General features: G+C 35.4%; 1 long non-coding RNA gene across 1 annotated transcript; it reads right to left on the minus strand.

Annotated features, from left to right (window-relative positions):
* Nucleotides 1-349: 349 nt before the first annotated feature.
* Nucleotides 350-17476, minus strand: LOC148647996 (uncharacterized). The gene is made up of 3 exons (XR_015926771.1): nucleotides 17369-17476; nucleotides 1745-1860; nucleotides 350-748 (listed from the first exon to the last, which is right to left on the minus strand). It is a non-coding gene; the product is annotated as an uncharacterized LOC148647996 (long non-coding RNA).
* Between the last annotated feature and the right edge of the window lie 1391 nt (nucleotides 17477-18867).

The following is an 18867-nucleotide window of genomic DNA, read 5'->3' on the forward strand; positions in this document are numbered from 1 at the left end:
CAGTAGGTCCTTCAATTGAGAACAGAAATCTGTTGGAGAGGATAATGTCAGGAAAGTAGTGCAGTGAGCAGTGCACAGAAATGTTGTTTATTCCTTTTTTTCTTCTGGAAGCCAGCCATCGTTGTTATCGATGTACGAAGCAAACACCAGCTTTCCTCTCTCTGACTTTGTTTTTGTATGCCGCATATGTACTTAAAAAATATGATGCCTGTGTGAAATGCATCTGTCTTTTCTAATATCTCATTAATTAAACCATTTGTTTTCCCCAGAGGCTAAGCTGCAGGTTTATTTCAAGCTTTTCCTCCCATCATTTTTTTCTTAAAAGAAACACAATGCTTCCACAGAACTATTGATTCATGTTATCATTTTATTTTTTAATCTGCAGTGTGCAACAATTATTCTGTGGAGGAATTTTTAAATCTACAACAGTGTTAAGTGAAGAAGGATTGCATAAGAAGTAAGAAGTAACAAAGCTAATGGTACAGTACATAGACAGAAAAAGTGGCACAAACTGCAACGACATAGAATTAAATGTTGTTGTTCTATTGTATTCGCTAATTCAGCTCTGCATTTCAGAAATGTACAACAGTTACGTCGTTGACAGAAATGGAATGTCTAAATGATAAAAGTAGCAAATTAGAATCAGAGAGAAGGCTTTTTAGTAGGCTTTCAGGAAATGGAGGCAGCTCGTACAAGATGAGTCTGTGGTGGTGCGTGGTTCTCATTGACCTTTCACTCACCCTCCCACCTAAAAAAGAGCAAAACTTTGTAAATGAATCCATTCCATGTCATGAATCACATGGAAGCACATTAACTGCAGTATGTGTCTAACAATGAGGAAAAAAATGAATAAAAACATTGTCCAGTAACAGCAGGTTGTTAATGCACATTCTGTATCTTATTTCAAAGTAGCATGCTACACATTACTGTTAGGTAAAATCTGGTAAAATCTGCTGAAGTGTCTATTAACACGCAATACTATTTTGCTTTCTAGTTGCCAGAAAGTATAAAAGTCATTGCTGTCAGAGCTCCTGAAATGCCACTGGACTCACAATTGTGGCCTTTTGTTCTGCAGCTGTTAATAGAATTTAGGTCAGGTTTTGCAAACCCGCATTGCTGTTTCAGTTAAGTTCTAGCTGTAGCATTTAGTCATAAACCTAATAATATGTGCTATAACTGTGGGAACCACAGAACCACAGGGCAAAAAAGCAAACACACTTATCTGAATGTAATGTACTAAGAAAGCAAAAAAAAAAATATTTCTTGAATAAGAATGTAGGCATCAAAAAATACTCTTCTAATCAAATGTAAGTAAATGAGGTAGTGATAAGAGACAGTTTTACAAATGTATTTTAGATCTGCTTAGATTGCTGACATTACAATCAGAAATCTACAAAGAAATATTACAAATTGTGAAAGAAGGGAAAATGCTGAAACTTCCTGGTGTTATAGTGTTATGAGCATTCTGGCAAAATTTAACTGTTGATACAGGGGTTAGTGATAATATTGTGCTTAATTAAACTTTGGGTATTTCGGGTGTTCTGTGATTTTCAATGCTTAAGAATAGGCTGCATTTAGAAACAACACACTGTTTTCAACAGCTGTCATAAAAGTTACAATTATTTTACTTTTCCCTCTCCTTGGGATTTCCCATGTCACCCTTTTTGAAGACTCCGTGATTCAATTTTTGTTCAAGCTGTCTGAATAATATTAATCCAACTTCAGCTAAACATGTCTGCCATACCTGATGTTTAATTTCTTCTTTACGATCTCTAGTATTGTATGTCCCCTCCTCTTTCTCCCTCAGAACCCAGTGTCTGCTCCACACATGCTGGTTAACACGCTGGACATGTCCCGTCTCTAAAAAATTAAGCAGACACAATTCAGCCAAGTTTCTCACATGGTCAAAAAATGCACTTAGTAATAAGTTTGTCTCACTAGAGGGGATAAAGGCTGGTCTTGACTCCTTTTTGTTTGATAGCTTACTCTTACATGCTATTGCACCTCATTAATTACTTTCCAAGTGCAGTTCATGCATCCTCCTTAAACTACTCAGTGTTTCTCAATGCAAGACATGCTTTTATTTTTATGCAGTATAAGACTTCCAACTGCTTTATCCTCTAGTGGATTAACAAAGCAAAACATTTGTGGTATATTAAAGGTTTAAGGATGTTAATGTTAAGAATTATAGTGACAAGCCCATTGAAAGAGAGAACTGTGTTCATTGAGAACTGTGTTTGAAAATGATCAGTTCAATAGCAGCTTCCATGGGAAATGTACATTTGTATAAGACTCTGGTGGGACAAATGCAAAATTACTGTTATGCAAGTGGTTATGCGACATAAGTACCGTAAGTAACATAATTTCATAGATGATGTCAATTAAAATTAAAAAATATTAAACAAAATAAAACAAATTTCTAAGGCATAGGTTGACTGCATGCACTTGACTATATAGTTTAACTCATGATGCTTAAGGAATGCATAAAAGTTTTCTATGTAAGGAAACCACAACTAAAGAAAAGACACTGAAGGTTCAGGGATAGAAGAAGATGTTCATGGTTGACGAATTGCCACAGTTGCTGGTTTTTGCATTAGTAGTAACTGTCTATTCAACACTCTGTCTAGAGTTAAACAAAGAAAATGGATGAAAATGAACTGAATAATATAAACAGTGGTGCTGTTGGTGGTAGAGCTTTGCACCTACAGACAAAAACAAGGATCTGAGTTTCTCCCCACATCACTCATCAGTATTTTTTATTAGATCTGTTGCTTTACATGCCAGCAAGATTACAGCACAGTAATACATGGCACATGGGGCTTGTTAATAAAATACAAGAAAATGTCAACATGAAGCAAGTCAAAGAATGTCAAAGTCAAATTGTGAGACACATTGTTCAAGCTGTAGCAAACCAAAAAAGTGTAACATTACATCTTCAATGACCTGTCCTTTTCAGAGCACATGCTATAATTTAATCAGGAATCTTTGGCTGGGAAAACCCCACAAATGATAATTGAACTTATGAAGTGATGTGCAAAGACTGGCCACCAACAGTAAAGATTTTTCTAATGACTGCAGTTCTGACAGATGCCAAGAAATCATCCCACACTACTGGGAAATTGAAGGGGCTTGATTTTACAAGATTTATGAGGTTCACAACAGTGCCCTTAAAGATCAGTCCTGAAAGGTCTCAACATTACAATGAAAATTTAGGGTTACACTAAAATGAAGGGTTTATAGATAATTTAGCATCAGGCAAACAGCAAATTGTTCTTACAGTGTGATAATAAGACTGTAAGTTGTTTTATTTATTCAGCAATTAGTATCTACATCCCTACATAATTACATAAAAAATAAATGCCTTTAGCTAAGGTAAATGTCATAGCATTTTTTTTTTTAAACCATTGGTATTTCACAAAGATATTAACAAATACCCTTCTCCTTAAAGTTTACTGAAAACTACTCTGAGCTCAATGAAGCTAATTTTATTTCAAGGGCTCTTCAGTTATCAAAAATGATTTCAGAATAGCCCTCTCTAGTGTTTTCATTAAACAAAATCATGAACTGCATGCCACATCAAGGGCTTCTCTTTACCTTCTTGACTGAAAAGTAGGTAAAGACTGTTATCATAATAAGAATGTTTATGTAAAAAAAACAAAATCACATCTCATAAAAGAAGAGTAATGGGTAAACATGAAATTTCTCTCCCGATGTCCTGACACATTACTCTTCAGTGTTAGTCAATTTTCCTTATTGCGGTTGCATTTAATGTACAAAATGTGTGATAACTTTACTGCACAGCTTCCATTTCTATTTATTCCATTCTGATAATTAATGTTTCCATTTCTAAGTATAATTTTCATTTTACACACCACTAATAGAAAATGGTCATTTGTCTGACAGCTCAGCTCATGTCTTGTCTATTGTACTGTGAAACTATCTGCTACTACAAGCCCCACACCACCTATAGTAGACAGCTCTCACTGACATTAAAACAAGCTCACAAAGGCCTGACAAGTGACATGGGGACTCTAAGCAAGCCGAGGTTGACTCAGATCTGCCCAATCCCATTAAGACTTAGCAATTTTCACACCACAACTTAAGAATCCTGGTCAGTGCCACACCAGCAAGACTAAAGAATTGGTCATGGACTTTCGAAGGAATACTGTAATTCTCTGTTGAATCCTGTTTCCATCCAGGGTGAGGACATAGAGGTGGTGCAGTCCTACAAGTACTTAGGGCTACACCTGGATGATATAGCTGGAGTGGTGTCAGGGTGTATAACACTCTCCTAGGCTAAGACTGCTAGCCCTTCATCTGCTCGTCTATGGACAGCATGTTGCACTATTGTACTTTTTGGACACTCAATCTTGTATATAACTATGCACATTTTGCACATATTTTATTGTTTTACAGTGACTATGAGCATATTTTGCACACACCTATGTATTTATTTTATATTTATTTTGTATTTATGTACATATTTTAATTTTTTGTCTATTCTGATGTCTGTTTTTCCTTGTCTTGGGCTGTTTTTGCTTGTCTTGGGCTGGACTGCTGTAACACCTCAATTTCCCTTCGGAATCAATAAAGTCTTATCTATCTATCTAAATTGAATTAGCAATACTTGTACTGATCAGAAAAGAAGAAACACATACAAGAAGATACATATAACATACAGTTATTTCATGTTTATGTTGAAAGGGTAGATAAACATCAGTTTCCTGAACTCTTCCTAAACTCAGGTTACAGTAAATTCTAATATAGTGCTTGATGTCAGGTTACCTCTTCTCAGATAGAAGCAAATGACTCCGGTAATTGGAAAGCCACCATCCTGCACTAAAATTCAAATTTACACTTATTGTGTAGGTCTGATTTGATCCAGTCCTGAGTCTTGAGTTAGGGCCTATTTTTTCAGCCAGTTATACAAAATGTATGTACACCAACACATCTCCTGCCACAAGCAAAATACTCTGTGCTCCAAAACTTTAATAAAGCTGAATAGCCATGAGACTCAGATGTTTAAATCAGTTTTTAATAATTTAGCATTAACACAAGAAACTCCAACATTATTAAATTGTGCATAAGCTTTAATTGGACAAACATATTAAAAAGGTCTTTGTTGTGTCAATTAGTTGATTAAGTATCATCTGCTCTCTGTGTTCATGCAACCTGATCTGTTTTTAAATGGATTTGTATGAGAGAGAAAAAGAACTGGGGAATGGAAAAAAATTCAATTAAATGTCACAGTGTTGAGTGACAGGAACTATTTGATAGGGCTTTTAGTTTAATTGCTCGCATTTCATTAAGGGATTCATTTATCTAGAGAATTAATCAGTTTGGAAATATGCTAAACTTGATCAGGTAGGCCAGTAGTCATTAAAACAAATTTAATTACTGTTTAGAAAATAACCTAGGATGACAAACTTTGTGTAAGGAATACATATAAAATAATTATTCAAACTAATTCAGTAGGTTTATGCATTGTATAACTTCAATGCATAACTACAGTAGTTATAGAGGAAGAGAGAACATGATGTGGATTTACGTTAGGCAAAAATTAACAAATTAAAAAAGGTATTATTACAATCACGGAACTGTGGTAGCTCAGACGACAAGGGCGTCTAGCTCCTGACTGGAAGGTCCCGGGTTCAATACCAGGTAGGGGCAAGAGATGTAGTTTGCTGTAATTCCTTCCAGATGGCGTCCAGGTCCACTCAGCCTGCTTTCTAACTGAGTACCAGGAGTTAATCCTTCCAGGTGTAATAGGCCGGCCAGAGCCAGATGCTGACCACATAACCTACACCTCTAGTATTGGATGGTTGAGAAAAATGGTGGCCTTTTCCCCCGTGGGCTTTTATGGCCTGAAAAGGGGACCTACCTACCTATTGTGACAGTGGAGCACACCTCCCACCGCACTCCCCATTCCGTGGCGCGTGGGAATGCGCAGCTACCACACCGGAGGCTAATTAGGGCTGGGCTTTAAGGTCCCCATGCGCCCACAGACGTCGTTCAAGCTGAGAACCGAGTGGGTTCACAAGCCAGCTACTGAACCAAGTGCTCTATTCACAAGAGGACTTATTCTCTTCGTTCGTTGAATATTCTCTCATATACCGGAGATTTTTTCCTTTTTTCGGTGGTCCGGATGGTATATCTTGACTGCCCCCGGTCCGTTCACGGATTTTGTAGGGTCCCTGCCATCTCGCGTAAAGCTTGCACTCCAGTGAGGGAAATAGCAGCATTATGTGATCCCCAGGGCCAAAAATCCTTTGCAGTCATAATACCTTTTTTGGGAGCGCAATAGTTTCATAAGCACACGTCCAGAGTGGCTTTTTAGTCATGTATGCACTGTATAGAGGAAATGTTGTAGTCAGTATCCCATGATTCTGTCCTTCCCTTTTCAAACAAAACTAACAAGACCACTGACTATGGTACCTTAAATGAAAATTGGCTGTTAGAAATACAGTAGAAAATAAGAAGAATATCATATTTACAGTATGTATTCTAAATCTGTGAAAATACAGTTGTAGTTTTTTTAAGTAGGAATTTAGCAAGAAACTAAATTTTATATTGGTCTGTGTACTGTACTTTTCAAGCAACAAGGACTATTTCAGGACCGCTCACACTGCGGTACCACTCACCAGTCCACAGCATTGGAGAATTCTGCAAAATTAAGTTTCTCATTTCTTATCTTCTCACAAGTAGGATTATGAGAATAACTGGTTGTGCATACCACAGTGGAGAGGACTAAAAACACAGAAGAGAATGTAACTTAGATTAGTTTATTTCTTCAGCCTGCGAAGGGATGCTAAATTGGTTGCAGTACTTAACAGTGACTCCCTTTTATTTAATAATCTGTATATATATAATATACAAAAATGTTTTAAAGTAGTGGCGATACACTTTAAAACAATGTGTTCATGTGTTACAATTTAACACCTAAATCTGTTCCAGGAATACATATATTGTGTTGTATAATTATTTTTTACATTTACTATAAATTCCTGTAACAGGAATATATTATGTTTATGTTTAAAATTAAATATAAATTTAAAAAGTAAAAGCAGAAAGTTAAACTGTTTCTAAGCACCACTGGCCTATTGTATATCTGAATCAAGGAAGCTAATGGAAGATACTGGAACTCCTCAGGCACTGGTCTGAATTGTGGAGGATTAAATAAAAGTAAAGCACAAATAAAAATGAATGGAGACATATTGTTGAACTCTTTGTTGCCTCTATTAGCAATAAACATTCCAAAAATAGTATTTATAAATATATACAGTTTGATAAAATGTATTAAACAAAACCAGGATAGCGCAGTGACAGGGGAAAACACTGCTGCCTCAGACCTTGCAGCTCCACCAATTATCTAGTTGTCTAGTTGTCTAATCTAGTTGTCTAATTATCTCCACCAATTATAAGTAGATAAGGACAATTATCTACTATCTGTATAGTTTTTTTCACATTCTTTTTATGATTATGTGGGTTTTCATTGGGTGCTCTTGTTTCTCCCCACCTACCAAACACATGGGGTTTATCCCCATGACAAAAGTGGCTGGTCTCCTCACTTCTTTAGTCACCCATAAGAAAAGTACTTTTGTTGTCTCTATTAGAAGCAAAGCCAATTAGTGCTTTTGTGTGAGACAGTACAGTATGCAAGTTAAAATTATTGGCCAGCTCTGGAAAAGCCAGGTAAACTGTAGGCTGAAGCTGAATTTCACTTTAATAACGACACTACATACCACTGAGATAGTAGAGATAAACGTCAGAGATAAATATTTTTGCTGGTGGAATTACAACCACAATGACAGAGAAAAGTCAACAGCTTCTTGCATCACAAACACTTTTTTCACAATACCTCAGAAAACAAAATAAAACCTCTTTTACACAGCAGTCCAAAAGACAAACACAATGAGAAATGTGGTTAGCATTTACAAAATATAGCTTCCAGACCAACAACTGCCTTCTCATGCCTCCACACACTGTTGTTATGATAGTTAGTGACAATTTCAAGAGTTTGGTTGGGCTGAAACTGAGGAAACCAAAAACAAATTAGTCAGCTCATTTTAACTGCAACAATGTGCTGATCATGAAAAAGGCAAAAGTGTTTTTTAATGAGATTTGTATTAACTTTACAAACTGGTTGTCTGATCAACGAAGCCAACATGGTCCGTGCATGTGTCAACTGAAGCATAATGCATGGAAATCCTTGTATTTTCATTTTATATATCTCAAAAATATGTCTGGGGCAAGTTCTGTAAAACTCTTAAACTGAGTGTTTTAATCATAGGGTATAAAGGTCCACACTATTGCTAAGATATAAGCTGACACCACAGTGCTATTTTTAATTTACCATTTACTGTCAAATTTAAATAGTACCAGTGTTACAGATCATTCTCATTCTCAAGTACACTATTGTGACAGCAGCTGTTTCCACACAATCTATATATAATTATCAGTGGTTTTCATGAGGTCAGGTTACTTCTAATTGCTATGAAAGTGTTTTTTGTCTTACTGATAAAACAGTGTTGAATAGCAGATTTTAAAGTTAGCATTTTAATTTAGATTTGACATAACCACAAGTTACAGTCTCTCGTGAAGAAATGCAGAGGTTTAAAGGAAAGAAAATAGTACAGTATGGTTGGAACTAAGGGAGAGAAGGTTACAGTTGGAAGCTTTCACCCTTCTAAATATTTGCAAAGGCATTTGATTATTATCTGATAAACCCAGTATTATTTGTACTAGTATGCCACAAGGATCTATATGCCACAGTATATTTCTAACATTCAGATCTGATAACTGTTACTTCAAGCTCACAGGTCTCCTGCAGTTCTTTCAAGCTCAGTTCCATTTTCTTTCAGAATGATGATGCTGATCAGTCTAACTTGGGCCCAAAACATTTCACTACAGTTCCTATCTAACTTTAAAATGGGCTGACAATAAAAAAGATAAAAAAACTGAAGAGAATAATAGGACGCTGCTAGCATAGTGCACTTACCCCTGTATATAATTGTTTGCCCTGTGGTGACTGAATTACTTACTTACTGCCAAAACAGGCACCTAACTATTGCTTTCATTTCAGCTGCTGGAGCCAGCAATTGCTACCCTGATTTACGTGAAGCAGTGCTACTACTGATAGCAGCACTGCTTGAGAGACAGGAGTCTTTCAGGGAAAAATTAAAAAAGAACACTGCTGACACTAAATCAGAAACCATTATGATGGAAAAAAAATATAAGGTGATTTGAATTCTTCATAGGAATGAGGGGAAAGGAAAATCCCATCCTTAAAAAAGACATTTCATATACACTATATGTATGTATCTTAAAAGCTTCAGGATGTAATTTTAATTTATATTTTGAGTAGAATTAGTGCTGTAGAGCAACTTTATTAAAATATTAACTTATTTAAAATATGCATTATGTATAGGTACAACACACTTATGAATGCTTATTAGTGTAGCGGCGAGGCTTATTAATAAGGCAGAATTAAGTGTTTCTGAGCTTTCCCAAATTAGGCCCCATTTCTCTGTTCATCTCTGTGGTGCAGCCACAGAGAGACTATTCATGCAGGGTGGTTTAAGGTCCTAGGACAGCTCCCAAAGGGGGATGCACTTAGCTAAGCCTGGCTATCATGATCAATGGTCATCCATTGGCGCCTATCTGTTTAGGGAGTGCCAGATGGACATCTGGACTGCATTCCCAAGTGTCAGATGTAAGTGACTCATATCTCACCTTGATCAACCAATCAGGGACTGGTAGGGCCGAGTAACCCACGTGGGACTCTGATGCCCATGGAACTTTCAGCCAATCAACGAGCTGAAGTTCCTCCAGGTAAAAACAGGCAACATAGAGAGCCTGTGAGATTCAGTAAGATTCAGTAGGATTCTGGAGAATTCTGTGGACTTTTCTAAAGGGAATTCAAAGGAGAATTCCAGGGCAGGACGGCCCAGGAGCAGAAGGCTCCCAAGGGCAGGACATTCTCACAGAGCGCCTCCTGACCATCCTGAGACTCACCCCGGACAACCATGGAACGGCTAGTGTGTCCGAGTGCCAGAACTTTCATTTGTTCTAAGAGTCTAGAGCGGAGGTTGCCAGAGAGTAACCAGAGGATCCACCCGAGGCTAGCAACAGCAGCAGGCCTCATGAACAGGTCGGAACTGTGGACAGCTGAATCACTATTCAGAACTAGCTCTTCATCAGGAACGAACCGGTCCTCTTCCTGACTTGCTGGGACCCACAGTCATCTTTTCTCCTGTGCACAAACTTTGCTAGTTAAAGCCAACACTAACTAGCCGGTCAGCAGCATCTGCAGCGCACCGTCGCAAACCGCACAGCACAGCCTGGCACCGAGCCAGAGAGCGCGGATTGGACAGCAACAGCCTGCAACTGTTTCTTTGTGCCCGCAGGAGATCTGAATCCCCAGAGATTGGATGAGTATTCAACTTCAATGCATTACTGCTCGAGAATTCAATTGTTATCCCAACCAGTTGATATCAATTTAATTCCTAAGAGTTATGTACTTGTTTTGAGTATCTAATGTAGAAGTTATAATCAAGTTCATTTACGAAACGGTCTTAATGAATGATATACTGAACGCATGTCCTCTTGATATGTGTAACACTTTGTAACTGACTGAATATATACCTTTTGTATTCTGATAACCCTCTCGATAAGATCTGTTAGGTTTACATGCATATTCTATGTATTAATAAATGTATCCTCGTGTATTAGTACCTGTGTGTGTGCGTTGTTTGAGTTATATCGCATGGTTGGACTCTAAAGCCATCAAAAGAATCAACTTTGTGATTTACTGCTACAATTAATAATTGTCTCAGTAAATGCCCAAACCCTACAGAACTGGTGCCTTCAGAGAGCCACTACATTACATTTTGGCTATGGCAACGTTACATATTTGGCGTCCCTGAACGGCTATGAATCATTACATATTTGGCGTCCCTGAGCCGGTTTTCTTACATTAGTGTTGTTGTTGTTGTTGTTATAGTTTTTAGTGACAAGTCACATTATGTTAAAAGGCTTGTCTCATGACAATGTTATGAGGCTATTTGTTTTTCACCTTATTAAAATACATGCATCACACAACTCTCCAGGAACACATGCGCAGTTATTTTCTGCAAGGTATCTGACCAAAAACAGTTCACTGAACTGCATCATTTAGTACACAGAAGCACACTGCTTGTTAACCCCTTTAAAGTGGTGAAGGAAAACAGTTGATGCTACATGAGGAGAAGTGTTACATCTTGGTTTTATTACAAATGGAATATCAAAGCATTCACATTTCTTTCTTATGCATTCCTATTTTTTCTATAAAGCTATTTTAAAGTATTCTTTGTAAATGGAAACTAATCTAAATTTCTAATTTAATTGTAGATGGAACAAGCCAGAGTAAGGGTTAGATAGATAGTTTAGTCCTGCAATGGACAGAACTAGTGTTTTGTAATGACTATGCAACTGATCTACTGTAGAGTTTGATTATTATCTAATTATCTAATTTATGTCAATCTATTAATAACTTCTTAATATATTCCTATTATAAAATGTTGATAAATATTTTTTTGCAGACAAAAAACATTGAGTGTTGCCATTATTTCAATGATCTTACCCACAGCAACATCTGTACTGTATGTATTATAGAGTGTACATTGAATTCTGGGAATCAGGACAGATTTAAATATTTCTTTTCATGTTAATGATAAATCATTGGTCTCATGATGTGCTACTTGGGGAACTCATGTGCATTAAGGTTCAATGACTCAATGTGTGTGTTCCACACCACAGGTTTTAGTATGAGCAAGCAAACTCCTGTCCCCCTCCCACACAACTCACAAATATACTGCAAACAAAATAGTTGTCTTATCATAGTGTATTCGTTGGCAGAACAATCACCCCGAACCTTTAATATAAAAAGAATGAACTTGTAAATCCCTGCAGTGTTGTAATAAAGTGTTATTTTCTGTTTTGTCTTTGTTATTAACAAAATATAAAATATAGTAGCATTATTAATGTATTGATTAACAGCAGTGAATAGTAAGAGAAAGAACACTGGAAAAAATGCAATGACAAAAAACACAGTATAGCAAATGCTATAATCACATATAAATGCGGGGGAAATTAGTTTGTTTCATTTGAATAATAGAATAAAGAAAGTTGGAATGCATTTTATCTCTGGTGTTCAAACCACAGCAAAATGTTCTGAACAACATTATTAGCAATGCTTGTCTGTACTTGTATATTGGATAGCATTGATTATACTGTAAGTAATATAGACCAAAATTATTTTTATTTACTTACCTCTGCTTTCAGACCACTATATCATCCACTTTTTACTGTTATCACACATAATTGTTTAAAGCTAAAAACACAATAAAGTATGAACTGTCAGTAAAGCACAGCATTAATGATCTTCACTGCTTTATTCTGTATTGAGATTGTTATATACAGTATAACAAATAATTATTTTATTTTTATATTGTTCTTATTTTAAAGATCAATTACTATTAATTAGATATCACAATATTGTGTTATTTTACAAATATTTCTGCTAGAACATAGCTTTTGCATGATTCAATTGATAGTTCTGTATCAAATGCAAGAATTTGACTCATTTGCACGGGCAGTGTTTGAACCTCTGCTGTGCCTGCTGATGTTAAGTTTATAAATTGTCCCCTGAAGCATGGGTAGATAATAGAACACATTAACGTGTGCAAGTCACAAAATATAACATCTTTAACTTCATAAATGCAGAGCAGCCTTGAGACAAACACCAGCAACAGTAGTTTTAGATCGTTGTTTCTGCAGAAAACAGACGGTCATTATCATACACCATTCTTTTGGCTTGTGTGGGTTGTTTGTGTGTTATTTTACATGCAATGTAAAGTTGGAATATAGCTTGTTATAATTGTTCAACTTTAAAAATGCACAGTGAGAGGGAACATTTTAGATTAATATTTAGAGCCTGAAAAATCAAGACAAACAGTTCTGTAAAAATGTGACCTTCAGTGCTTTCAGCTTTTACATTTTAAGATCTGACAGAATGGACTTTGTCTGGTGTATAATCTATATTACATAAACTACTTTCCATTAAATGTTGTGCCTAAAGGCATATACTGTATATACAATAAAAATAACACCTTACATAGCAGGATTTTTAAATTAAAGTGAAGCAGTGACCTATAGTTTACCTTTAAAATAGCTTCCATTTTATCATTCCAATCAATAAGAAACACCCTATCTCAAGTGGTTTTCTTTCAATGAGAGATTTGTTTTCAGTTTAAATGGTGTACAGTATACCGTATGTAGCTGCAAGACCTTAAAAAAAATCCTTAAAAAAATGGTAGCAGGAGATTATGTGTTATTGCATGTATACAGTATGTATTTCTTACTATACATTTCTTAACATTCTATTTTCTGTGAATGTAAACCCAGTAAGAATGTGGCAAAATCTTGAACTGGATTTATCAACAGTTTTCCTGGTTTACAAGTGAATGATTTCATAAATACCCTGAACATTATCTGCACTTACAGTAAAAGCCCAAACTGTAGGCATACAATGTTTGATAGGAGTACAAACACAAACAGGTGTTTGTGTCACACGGGTGTTTAGTGACACAAGTCACAAGTCACACTAAAAATTTGTTTAATTGCTGGATTTATTGTTCCAGGAAATCAGTTACACATTTTTGTTAATAAGGATAAGGATAAGGTAATATGGTAATTAGTTGCAGCCTGGGCAGTTCTTTCTCTTGTTCAGATTTCTTTAACAAAGTTCCTATGCTGGTACAAAGCTTGACTACACTGAGGATGTAGTCAAGTCAAGGGTGTAGTATTCAAACTCCATAGACTTTGAATAATTTGAAATATGTTTTAAACACTCATGGGAATATTCAATTTTGAACACGAAGGAGGATAGTGTTATCATTAACTTCTTAACTTATTATTAAGTTAAGTTATTATAAACTATATTAACTTCTTGGAAAACTGATTAAGGAGTATCTGCAATTAACATTGACTCGATCAGGAATAAAGTATTGGATTCTTTGTGGAAAGTCAAGGGAAAGAAAAATACATCTACTCTTTCTAACTTGTTGATGGACTAAGCAAGTGGTTATTTTGTAGATTAGTTCTAATTGATTGTTATATACTGTACTGTAGTGTAGTGCTCCTTGTTAATTTAATAAATGCCTGGCTTTTTTACCAGTTTACCTCTTGAGAATACTGTTTTGAAATCGACTTTATCCTGTATCCTTGCTTGCTGTAAACCCACCTGGTGGGCAGTAGTCACCAGGGTGGATCAATATAACATAGTGCTGCAACCACCATCCACAATGCTTGACATTAGGAATGGAGTTGACTGGATTGTGTACTGTATGTTGATTTGAAATATTTTAGTTTGTTTTCTTTGCAGTTTTTCTGCATTAAACTACTTTTCATCACTTTAAGTGTTTTTGTTTATTTATTGTTTTATTACAGATATTTCAAAATGTATATACTGTACTTCATTTGTAATTAATTGGCAAATGTTGAATACTTTTCCAAGCTATGGGCTAGTATCTCTAAATCTTTCAGCATGTTTTAAAGTGAAGCATCTGTATAGTTTTTAATAATGTGTTTTGTTGCATTTTCATAGTGTTTAGAAGCAGCAATATGTATTGCAGAATTATGTTAAAAATATTCAATGATGAAAGCTATGCATCTTAGTTTGAATCAGGATATTAGTAAATCTGTGCTGCACATGAGAACAATATTTTAAAACAAGCACTGGAACCACTTCTGAAAAAAACACTCTTCTGTTTAGCTAGAGTGCTTGTTGCCAGTTTTCTTGGTCTCTTGTGATTCTTCCGTCATTCAAGTCCAATAGTGACAAATTATGAGATCCATAAGAGGGTTCCACATGAAGCCACCAAGGAGTACAGCTTAGAGATGTGAAGGAACATTTCACATCTCATTTAATTTAATTTGACTTTTGTCACATACTGTAGAATCAGTCTCCCTTACTGACTTATAGATTCCTGAATTTTGTCATAAACTTTTTAGGCTGAGCAATACATTTTATTTTGTGTTAACTTCATGCTTTTAAAAATGTAAAGCTAAACTTATCAACAGGCATAAAAAGCACTCTTTGAGTATCTGCTGGTTTTATCTTTGCCCTTCACGGTGTAATACTGCAATGTACAGTAATATTTAGGGCCTCTGACACTCTTTTTAATTGTTTTACCTCGGATCTGATACAAACAATTTGTATGAAAGTCTGTTGCCTCTTTTCCACATATTATTGTAAAGGTTTATTCCATGCTGAAAAGATAAGAAAAGAAACACAACATTTTGGCTGTGGAGCCTTCTTCAGGTGTTTGGATGCTCTTCCACAACCGAAACGTTGTTTCTTTTCTTCTCTTTTCAGCATGGAATAAACTACTTGTTCCTTTGCAGCCTATGCATGTTGATGCAGCTACCTATTTGAATTATTGTAATAGTTTTGATAATGTAATATTATGAAGAAAAAGGCCATATAAAATGCATAGAATTATTAGCACACGTAATATTATTAAGGTAACAGGTGTCTTTAATGTGAGATAAATCGAGATAAAAATGGATGAATATAAATGTATAAATTGGGGCTACTGTAGAAAAATATTGCTATTGAGATGATTCTTTGACTTTGAAAAAAAGGTTTCTGAATACAAAATGTTAGTGTCATTTAGAAATCTAAATGAAAGTTCCAGAATCAACATAAAACCATTGATAAAAGAGCAGACCATAGAGATTAACAAAGCACTTACCCCCTAAAAATGTCTGCACACATACTGTATGATGCAAGATCATTTTCCTTTGCTCATGAGCTGGAAAGACTTGGTTACCACATTGGACTTTCAGACAGCAAGCAGCCCACACAATGTGTTTCTTTTTAACGGCTTAAAGTTTTAACATTGTCGTAACAGGAGATATTACAAATCTTGAAATATCAAGATATTTGAAATATCTTGAAATGATTTTTGAGGAGAGTCTGCAAGTTATTTTAACTTTTTGGGAAAATGCATTGTCTGTAATTTCTAAGCCCTGTATTTTCTAATTTCTTTGCAATTTAGTTAAAGGTGCAGTTTTGTAAATGCTTGTATATCAAACAAGAGCAAGTTTCAGAAGCTGATAGTGCTTTATTTGCATCTTTAAATTAAAGGAGTTTTTTCACCATTTTAATATTCAATGTAATAATAATTCTATCCAGAACCTTTACTTAAAAAATTAAGCATTTTACAATTTTGCAAACAAAATCAGTTGTGAAACATTCAAAGTGTCCAAAAAAATCCTTACACAGCTAAAATTTCAACGTCTATTTCAGAAAAGTTATACTTTCAAAAGTATGGCTGTATGACAAACATTCAAATTAAGCACTGGAAAGGGGCCGTTTGTAAAAAATCTAAGTTCAAACTTAGGAACTCATTCTGAGTCATCAATAGCTGATGGAAAAGATTTTTTTTTTTAATGGTAAAGCCGCAGAGCAGAAACCATGACTGCTTATGGTCAAAATTCTAGTTTGGAGTAGAAGAAGAAAGCTAATAGGGTGTAGAGGGAAGAAGTGTACTGGTGTATCGGGTCTGTGCATTTGCACTGCTCTGGAAAATGTAAGGATAGGATTGTAAGAATTATTATTATTATTATTATTATTATTATTATTATTATTATTATTGTTGTTGTTGTTGTTGTTGTTGTTGTTGTTGTTGAGTGTACAATATGAAAGGTATTGTGGTCTTCGTCTTTTAGGAAATGCAAATTATTTCTTCAATTGTCCGTTTTTTTCAATGGGTTTCTGACAAATCTAACAATTTCATTGAGTCAGAAGATCAGTGAAAACTTTAGGTTGTTTAGCCAAAACAAATATTTCATTGTTGTTTCCCTGTGAATGATTGTATCTTTCTAGTTCTGTCCTCTAAAACTAATTCTAAGTACTGTAATAATACTTCTGAATTACATTTTCTTAGAAAATAATTGCTTTGATACTCCCAACTGACAGGACTACATGATGCTTAAATAAATCGTTAAAAAAAAAATCAAGAATTCTTCTGACCTTTATCAGTCCAATGGAATATATTCCAATGTGTCAGATGCAAAGACCAGGCAGGCTAACACAGTGTTCCTACTGACCCCAGCATCACAATCAATACATGTTAGTTTACAGCTGATGTCCGTAGCCTGGTGCATTTCAATATGATTCTCTTCCTGACTTTTTCTGGTGACAGGAACTACATAAACCTTCCAAGCTGGTATTCTAATTAATCAAAAAGCAGGAGGTGCATCACATTTTATACAAAGACATTTTGGTACTGTTACTGGAAAGAAAAAATTAACTACTACTTACCAAGAAAGTCTGAAAATGTCCTGTGGTACTGTTATAGAAAGGAATTAAACTTATTCATAGACATAAGCTCTAAAACTGGTTTTCAAACAGGAAGTTGCTTTTTTAAACTGTCACTATGATATTAGTTTGTGAAATCATGAGTCACTGACTTTAAGGTTGTGTGTATGGAGCTCATAATGATAAGCCATTGACATTGTGGATTTTTTGTTGTTGTTGTGAAGGCCAAATAAACTGTTTAAATTGTGTAAAATACTTTTACAAAAAAAAAATGACCATGAAGAGTGTGCCCTTTTTAACCTTTTTTTTTTGAATGTTTTTTAATAAGTTCATTTACATCATTGAAACCAAGAATTATTTCTGTCAGCAAGGTATAAATATGAAACTTTTAGTCCTATGAAACGCTGTTCTTAAAAGTTATTATAATGTGGCCTAGATATAATTCCCTCAAGGTAATGCATTAATTGAAAGAATCCAGATAAACTAATACATCTACAGAGGACTTCCAATTAATTTGTCTTTTACTAAAAATAGCTCAGGTTTGACCAGGTCACTTTTTTAAGCACAATCAAATGTTAACTAAGCAAGGTTATTTAAGTTAACCTGTTTCTGTCAGTTCTCTATAAAACAAAGGCTATATTGTTTAATGACTTGCTGGAGATGTTTCATCTTATAGTGCAGAATACACTGGACGGACTAAGAAAATATTCAGAAAAAAATGATGTAGTCCTGCACATCTGTGACTATCAAGGAGAAGTCTAAGAACATTGCTTCTGTTTTGTCTTTGAAAATATTAAAAATTGGCCTTCAAATCATTAAATAAATGAAAGAAAAATTTTGACTTTGACTTGAAAGCATCAGGTAAATGTGTAGGCTAAAGCTCAGAATCACATCTCAGCAGATCAGCTCAAACAAGGTATCTTCAAAATGATTTACTATGGAGTTCAGACAAGTTCTTTTAGGGTCAAAGGAATTGCTTAGGTGCTCCTCATCAATGACAAGCCAGTTTCGACATTCCTGTTAAATCTTAGATTACAAAAAAGAAGAACATTTAAGGGAGGTCTTAATTTACCATGTTTCTATTATGTTTCAAATTGTAGTCTTCTAATTTGTTTGGCCAATTGTAAAATCAGACACAGTATTCACTTTTCTAACAATCAGTGAATAATTTTAAATAACAATTAGAAGAAAATTATTTTGATTAACTCTAAGTTTCTGTTTTAAAATTAGTTGTGAAACTGCACGGTGTTATGACCAGCTCCATCCCCCGGGGCACAGGGGCATACTCTGTAGATGTAATGAACCCAAGAGCTAGGGCTTTAAACTCTATTGGGAGTGGCAGTTTCATTGCACCCTGGAGGCAAGACAGTCTGGCACAAATCTGCAGCCAGGGTCCAGGAGCAAGGGCGGCATGAGGCGTCGGACTCAACAGGTTCGGTCTGGATTCCTGCAGCTCGGCTCCCAAAGAAAGAGATGCACAGGACATTGGGCAACCCACTGGA

Source organism: Lepisosteus platostomus, chromosome 15 (assembly GCF_059453375.1).
Source record: "Lepisosteus platostomus isolate fLepPlt1 chromosome 15, fLepPlt1.hap1, whole genome shotgun sequence".
Lineage (NCBI taxonomy): Eukaryota > Metazoa > Chordata > Actinopteri > Semionotiformes > Lepisosteidae > Lepisosteus > Lepisosteus platostomus.